General features: G+C 40.1%; 1 pseudogene; it reads left to right on the top strand.

Moving 5' to 3' along the window:
- Positions 1-2467: 2467 nt before the first annotated feature.
- LOC104979869 overlaps positions 2468-7992 on the top strand; it is a 74100-nt pseudogene continuing 68575 nt past the window's right edge.

Raw genomic sequence — 7992 nt, 5'->3', positions numbered from 1 at the left:
TGGCATTTAAACAATGACAATTTTCTGTTTCTGTGCCACACGTAGATTCAGGAATCTGTGACTGAGAATCCTAGTACTCTTTTTGGTGTACTGTAGATCCATCATTTCTGAGGCCTTATTCTTTCTTAGGGGTGCTGCATGTAAGTGTAGTATTCAGTTCTCTTAACTAGACTTTTGTCTTTTTCCCCTCTCTATTGACCTTTTTTCTGTTTTGAGAAGTTGCTCAGTTTCTGTTCTCATCAAAAGCTCTGAGCATGAGTTCACTTAGATTTTTACAGGACAGGAACAACAGTTATTTCTGATTATCTTCTTTTATGAAGAAAAATAAAACAGCCTAAGGGAATAGGAAAAAGTCAGTTTTCATTCCAGTTTCAGAGAGGAGCAATGCTAAAGAATGTTCAAATTGCCATACAGTTGCACTCGTTTCACATGCTAGCAAGATAATTCTCAAAATCCTTCAAGCTAGGCTTCAATAGTATGTGAACTGTGAACTTCCAGATGTACAAGCTAGATTTAGAAAAGGCAGAAAAACTAGAGATCAAATTTCCAACATCTGTTGGGTCACAGAAAAAGCAAGGAATTCCAGAAAAAAATCTGCTTCATTGACTACAGCCTTTGACTGTGTGGATCACAGCAAACTGTGCAAAATTCTTCAAGAGTTGGGAGTACCAGACCACCTTACTTTCCTCATGATTAACCTGTATGCAGGTCAAGAAGCAACAGTTAGAACTGTACATGGAATAATGGGTTGGTTTGAAATTGGGAAAAGAGTACGTCAAGGCTGTATATTGTCACCCTACTTATTTAACTTACATGCAGAGGAAATCAACCCTGAATACTCATCGAAATGACTGATGCTGAAGCTGAAGCTCCAATATTTTGGCCACCTAATGCAAAGTGCCAACTCATTGGAAAAGACCTGACTCTGGGAAAGATTGAAGGCAGGAGGATAAGGGGGTGACAGAGGATGAGATTGTTGGATGGCATCACTGACTTGATGGACATGAGTTTGAAAAAGCTCTGGGAGTTGGTGAAGGACAGGGAAGCCTGGCGTGCTGCAGTCCATGGGGTCGCAAAGAGTCAGACAACAGCAGCAACACATGGTAGTATGTAGAAGAGTGGTAATCACTCAGCAAGTGCCAGCTACTATTATTAAAAGGTTAGAGAGGGAGAAGTAGACCAAAGGCGGAATTTAGGCCAACAGCAACATAAAAACAGACACTTTTTATGTTTATGAAACAAATAATGACTGTAGTTTTCTTTATTGAAATGACGGCTGTGTGCCAGTCACATTAAATCTGTTATTTAATCCTCATTACACTAACCACGTGCAGAGTGAAAAACAGAACTTAGAAAGGTAAATTATCTTGTCCAAAACATCATAGCTAGTAAATGGATAAACTCTCTTACTCCATAGTTACCACAGGATATACCTATATTGTATTTCTTCTTTGAGGTAAATTTTATAAATATCATAGACTCTCTTTGAAACTTAGAGGTGCCCTTAAAAATCATGATATCTAGTTATATCTTTTGTTGATGAAGAAATTTGTCCTTTGAAAAGTGAATAATTGATCTGTGTTTCCTGAGTCTGAATGTTCAACTTTCTTCTTATGTACTCACATATGTTTTTGCTTATTTTCCCAGTGAAATCTGAAACTTTCCAGGACATGCTCCCCTTCTTTTGACCTTGAGGACCAAATTTAAATAAAAACAGCAGAGTAATCTGTGAAGTCTAGAATTATGCCTTGCCTGTTCTAGCATATTTTTCTTACTGAGCTATACCATTTCTGAATGTCTGGACTTCCCTGGTGGCTCAGATGGTAAAGCGTCTGCCTATAATGCGGGAGACCCGGGTTCAATCCCTGGTTTGGGAAGAGCTCCTAGAGAAGGAAATGGCAACCCACTCCAGTATTCTTGCCTGGAAAATCCCATGGAGGATGGGGGAGCCTGGTAGCCTACAGTCCATGGAGTTGCAAAGTCAGACACGACTGAGCAACTTCACTTTCACCATTTCTGAAGACTATAGATTTTACCAGCTAACGGATTGGACTTGGCTTTTTAATGAATTGTGTGCTCAGCTTTGATCATTTTGTTTCTAGAGTGAACTGTTTAGTTTCGAGTGTCGTAGCATGCTTCACTTTAGGTTCCCAGCAACCAGCTCATATTGATCATCCTGGCGTTAAAAAACTGCTTGACCTACATTTGGTTACTTCCCAACTGGTTCCTCCCCTCTAGTGCTTGGTTTCCTGAAGAGCATATAATCAGACAGTTTCCTTTAAGCTTTCACAGTATAAGTCAGTTACTATGGCTTGTGTTGTGTGTGTTTGCATATGTGCATTCATTTGAATTAATCTCCTCACATTAGTCAGTCTTTTTTCTAACTGTAGTGGTCCAATTAATGTTACTGCCTGCCTTACAGATTCTGGCTTCTGGAATCTTGAAACTCCAAATGTCTGTGCTAGTGATGGCCTCGTTTGGTTTTCTGGGCTACACACGGGCTGAGATCTTCACATCTGCTGGTATGCACCAGGGAAGGTTGTATTCTTTGCAAATGAGTCTTAGTTCCCAGCATCAGGTTGGCCGACTTATTCTCTATCAGGGTGGAAAAGTCTCATCCACGTGTTTTTACCTGTGACTAGGGGACAGTGAGAAAGGAATTTCCAGAAATTAATACTTTTTGTTTTAGAGGCCATTAAGGAACTGACCTGGAGAAGGAAATGGCAACCCACTCCAGTACTCTTGCCTGGAAAATCCCATGGATGGAGGAGCCTGGTACGCTGCAGTCCATGGGGTCGATGAGTTGGACATGACTGAGCGACTTCACTTTCACTTTTCACCTTCGTGCATCGGAGAAAGAAATGGCAACCCACTCCAGTGTTCTTGCCTGGAGAATCCCAGGGATGGGGGAGCCTGGTGGGCTGCCATCTATGGGGTCGCACAGAGTCGGACACGACTGAAGTGACTTAGCAGCAGCAGCAGCAGCGGCAAGGAACTGACCACACATTGCCCAAAGATTTTTTCTGGGAAACATGTGTTTGTGGTGTGTACCCTTTCTGTGAAGTCTAGATATTCTCAGAACCTTTAGGAATGCTCAGGTACTTTTTGTGGAGTGTCACAAAAGTGATTCCACATTAGTGATCATTTCCCAGGTGGTGCCGTGGTGAGGAATATGCCTGCTAATGCAGGAGACGCAGGTTCGATCCCTGGGTCAGAAAGATCCCCTGGAGTAGGAAATGGCAAGCCTCAGTATTCTTGCCTGGAAAATTCCATAGACAGAAGAGCCTGGCAGGCAGCAGTTCATGGGGTTGCACAGAGTCATCCATGTTTGAGGATACATGCATAATGATTATAGGTGGTGTACATTATATGACTTGAGAATCCAGTCTCCTCTTTTCTTCCTCACCTGAAACTTCAAAGTTCATTCCTATGTATTGAAGTGGTTTTATCCTCCAGGATTTCCTTGCCCCACATGATAAGATTAGCTGTATGGTGAAAGGATGAGATAAAGGCCCTTCCCTGATGACAGAGTTCACTGTATGGATCAAGTGTTGAACATCCCTCTGGGAGTGTCTTTCTGTCTTGGAGCCAAAGGCTAGAACAGTGTGACCATCACATCTCCTTAAGCTCCTCAACTGAGTGATCCAGAAGGAGCTTCTCTCTTCTGGTTCAGGGGACCCACCTTTCACTGGAGCTTTTGTCCCAGTGAAGCACGCAGGGAAACCACTTGTCTAGTTCTGATGGGCCCTTTCTTCTATCCCCTTGTAGGGCGCATGGCTAGGTTGATTTCTGTGGAAGAAAAACTCGTTCAGGCTCTGAAAGAATACATTGTTTTGGCTGAAGCCAAACTGTCTATGATGAAAAGGTAAAGATAATTCATTATTCCCACAGTCTAGGATCTTGCTCTTATTCTCCAGGTGTAGAAATTCACATGAGTATGGTCCTCTAGCATGCCTAGCGGAAATAAATGCAAATCTTCTTTGAAGGGACACACTTTAAATCCAGGCCACATAAGCCCTAGTGCTTTCCCAAAGAATCTTCCTGCAATGTGGGAGAAAGTGAAAATGAAAGTCACTCAGTTGTATCCAACTCTTTGCAACCTCATGGACTATACAGTCCATGGAATTCTCCAGGCAATAATATTGGAGTGGGTAGCTGTTCCCTTCTCCAGGGAATCTTCCCAACCCAGGGATCGAACCCAGGTCTCCCTCATTGCAGGTGTATTCTTTACCAGCTGAGCCACCATGGAAGCCCAAGAATACTGGAGTGGGTAGCCTATCCCTTCTGTAGAGGATCTTCCCAACCCTGGAATTGAACTCGGGTCTCCTGCACTGCAGACAGATTCTTTACCACCTGAGCTGCCAGGGAATCCCAGCAATGTGGCAGACCTAGATTCAATCCCTGGGTCAGGAAGATTCCCCTGGAGAAGAAAATGGCTACCCACTCCAGTATTCTTGCTTGGAGAATTCCATGGACAGAGGACCCTGGAGGGCTACAGTCCATGGAGTCATAAAGAGTTAGACATGACTGAGTGACTAACACTTTGACTTTCACATAGGCCCTGCTGCTGAGTTCACAATTCTAAATTTCAAAACCTATTCACTGTGTCAGCAGAAGTAATAGAAAACAAAATTGAATTTAGACACCCAAGAACTTGAGATAATAGAGGCATATAAGATATTTAAAATGAAATAGAAAACATAAGAAAGCAACAGAATTCATCAGAAGACCATGCAGATTTGAAAAGAACCAAATATATGTTCTAAAAGTTAAAAGCAGTTCTTGAAATTGAAGGCTCACTGGATGGGTTAAATAACATGTACCGGTTATTAAGCTACCCAAGAGACATCTTGGATTCAGACTTACCCTTCTATTAATATATTCTGCTTTGGTCTTGGAGATGGGAGTTGGCAAACTTCATTTCTCTTTTATTAGTTGGCTTCCTGTCAGTTTCTGCCAACTGGAGGGCACTAAAAGTAGAATGAAATGCAACAGGAAGAAGTGACCTGTACTTTTCCTGTTTTGCTTGCCATTCCATGAATGTCAATCCATCAGTAGTTGTAAACTTCAGCATTAATAGGTGTTCCCTGTTTTTTTCCTCAGTCTTCTAGACGCAGTCATAGTTTGTGTTCATTGATGGCAGTTTCATCAAGTCAGTGCTCTTACTTCAAAGGCTTGAGTCCCAGACCTTTGGTGCCTCCCTCTCCAGCTCCAGAAATAGTCAGACAGCATTGTCTTCTTCAGAAGTCAGTGTTATAGTTCTGCATGGTCCCTGGGTTTAAACCAGAGTCCTCCTTAAACCTTTTCCCTTGTTCCCCTAGTTGTAGGGGTAGGAGTTGCTTCTGCAGTTACTATCACTATATTACTTCAGTGTTCCTTTTCTGTCTTTTCATTTCCTATAGTGAGTTCTCTTTGATTCAGTGGTGTGTTCCACAACAGATATAGAGCAGACTAGGCCAGCTAAACGAAGAATAGATATCCCAGAAATTTGCCTGGAGAAGTCAACCAGACATAAAAGGCCACATACTATATGATTGGATTTATATGAAATGTTTAGACTAGGCAAATACATAGAGACAGATATCAATTAATGGTTGCCTAGGGCTGGGCAGCAGAGAAGTCAATGGCAGCCCACTCCAGTACTCTTGCCTGGAAAATCCCCTGGATGGAGGAGCCTGGTGGGCTGCAGTCCATGGGGTCACCAAGAGTCAGACATGACTGAGCAACTTCACTTTCACTTTTCACTTTCATGCATTAGAAAAGGAAATGGCAGCCCGCTCCGGCATTCTTGCCTGGAGAATCTCAGGGACGGGGGAGCCTGGTAGGCTGCTATCCATGGGGTCGCACAGAATCGGACATGACTGAAGCGACTTAGCAGCAGTAGCAGCAGCAGGGCTGGGCAGAAGGAAGGAGAGTGAGGAGTGACTTCTAATGGGTATAGCATTTCTTTATGGGGAGATGAACATATTCTGCAGTTCATGGTAATGTACAATTCTGTGAATATACTAAAAACTACTCAGTCATACACATTAAAGGATTAATTTTCTGGTATGTAAATTATATATCAATAAAGCTGTTATTTTAAAAAGTGAGTTCACTCAGGTTTACATATAAGATAAAAGATTCCCAATTATAGTGAATGAGAGATCCTGTTTACTTCATCAAGGCAAATATGTTGACAAAATAACATTTCAATGAAAGATTCCATTGAGTCTTGAATTTCCTGGTCAGGATAGAACTGATTGGCAAGCAAGAAAAAGCCATTATTTTTCAGAAATCTACCTTTTTTTCCTTAGATGCTGTACTGTTTTTAATATGCATTAAAAATAATATTGTAGAAGATGGCGGAGGAGTAGGAGTATAATAGTAATCACAAGAAATGAAAGTGCATTAAACTTAGCAGTTAAAAGAGAAATAGTCATTTACTTATCAGATATTCATAGAGTGCATAAAACTTTATGCCAGGCTGTATTGTAAACACTTGGGACATAAGTGAGTAAAATAGACAAAAATTCCCATTCTCAGAAACTAACATTCTAACTGAGGAAAAGAAGCAATACAATATACTGGATAAGTATGTTATATAGTATGTTAAAATATTAACAAGTGCTATAAAAAAAGAAAACTGGAATAAGGTAAACAAGCCTGAAGTTTGCTGCAGTTTAACTGATACATTCTCATATTCTGAAAAAAATTTAGCTATATCATGTTTACAAAAGAGACAGAAAACCAAAGAATACAGAAAGGTTAAATAGTAAAAGAATTGTAAAATATATTCCAGGCAATTGTTTTTAAATTTGTATTTATTTATTTATTTTTGGCTGTGCTGGGTATTTGTTGCTGCAAGTGAGCTTTCTGTAGTTGTGGTACACAGGTTTATTACTGCAGTTCCTTCTCTTATTGCAGAGCACAGACTCTAGGGCATGCAGGCTTCAGTAATTGTGGCATGTGAGCTCACTAGTTGCAGCTCTCGGACTCTAGAGCATGGGCTCAGTAGTTGCAGCACACGGTCGTAGTTGCTGCTTGGCATGTGGAATCCTCCCGGACCAGTGATTATCCCCTGCATTGTCAGAACCACTGGACCACCAGGGAAGTCCTCCAGGCAGTTATTAAAACCAGTATGGCAAGTTGATATCAGACAAAATGATCTTTAAGGCAAAAAATGATATTAGGGATGCTGAATTTGTTTGGGTGTATTATAATAATGCCATACAAGTACTAAAGTATAAACTTTCTGGGGAGAATTGTAAAGCCATAATTATTGTGAGATATTTTAACATATGCACACAGTCATTGATAGATCAAGCAAATTAAAACACATTCAAGTAGTAGATGATTTGAATAGCACAATCAAAAAGCTTGGTATACTGAGCGCGTGTAGAACCTTGCTTGCTCATTTCAAGTGTACATAGAACATAAAAAAAACTCCATACACACTAGGTCATACTTCACCTTTAAGAATATGTATCAACAGACTGTTTTCCAATCACCATTCCATGAAATTAGAAAGCAACAAAAATAACTTTTAAAAGTTCATGTTTAAAAAGATATATATGTGTGTGTTTATGTGTGTGTGTGTGTGTGTGTATACATATATGTAATGAATCAGTAATGATATCATCATAGAAATTAGAAAACATTTAGAGTGGAATGACTAATAAAAATGTATCAAATCTTGAAGGATGCATCTGTATTGTCTTGGAGGGATATTTATAGCCTAAATTCCAAAGGGAGAAAGGCTGAAATTAATAAGGTAAGTTTTATGAAAGTAAATGAAAATTCTGTATTGTATTTTAAGATTCAGAAACTGCAGTCATTTTATTTTTTAATTGTAAAACTGGTTTTACAAGTATGAAAGTCTCATCTGTGTTTTGAATGTTAAGAGAATCTTTATAATTCTTTCAAATAGTTTTGTTGATTAGCATATGAAGACGTAATGCCTTGATTATCAGGAAGATAACCAATGTCTGACAATTATAGTTTACATATTTA

The sequence above is a fragment of the Bison bison genome, unplaced genomic scaffold, assembly GCF_000754665.1.
Source record: "Bison bison bison isolate TAMUID 2011002044 unplaced genomic scaffold, Bison_UMD1.0 scf7180017864492, whole genome shotgun sequence".
Taxonomy (NCBI): Eukaryota; Metazoa; Chordata; class Mammalia; order Artiodactyla; family Bovidae; genus Bison; species Bison bison.
Note: the sequence above shows the minus strand (reverse complement) of the source record. Positions and strands in the feature narration are given on the sequence as shown.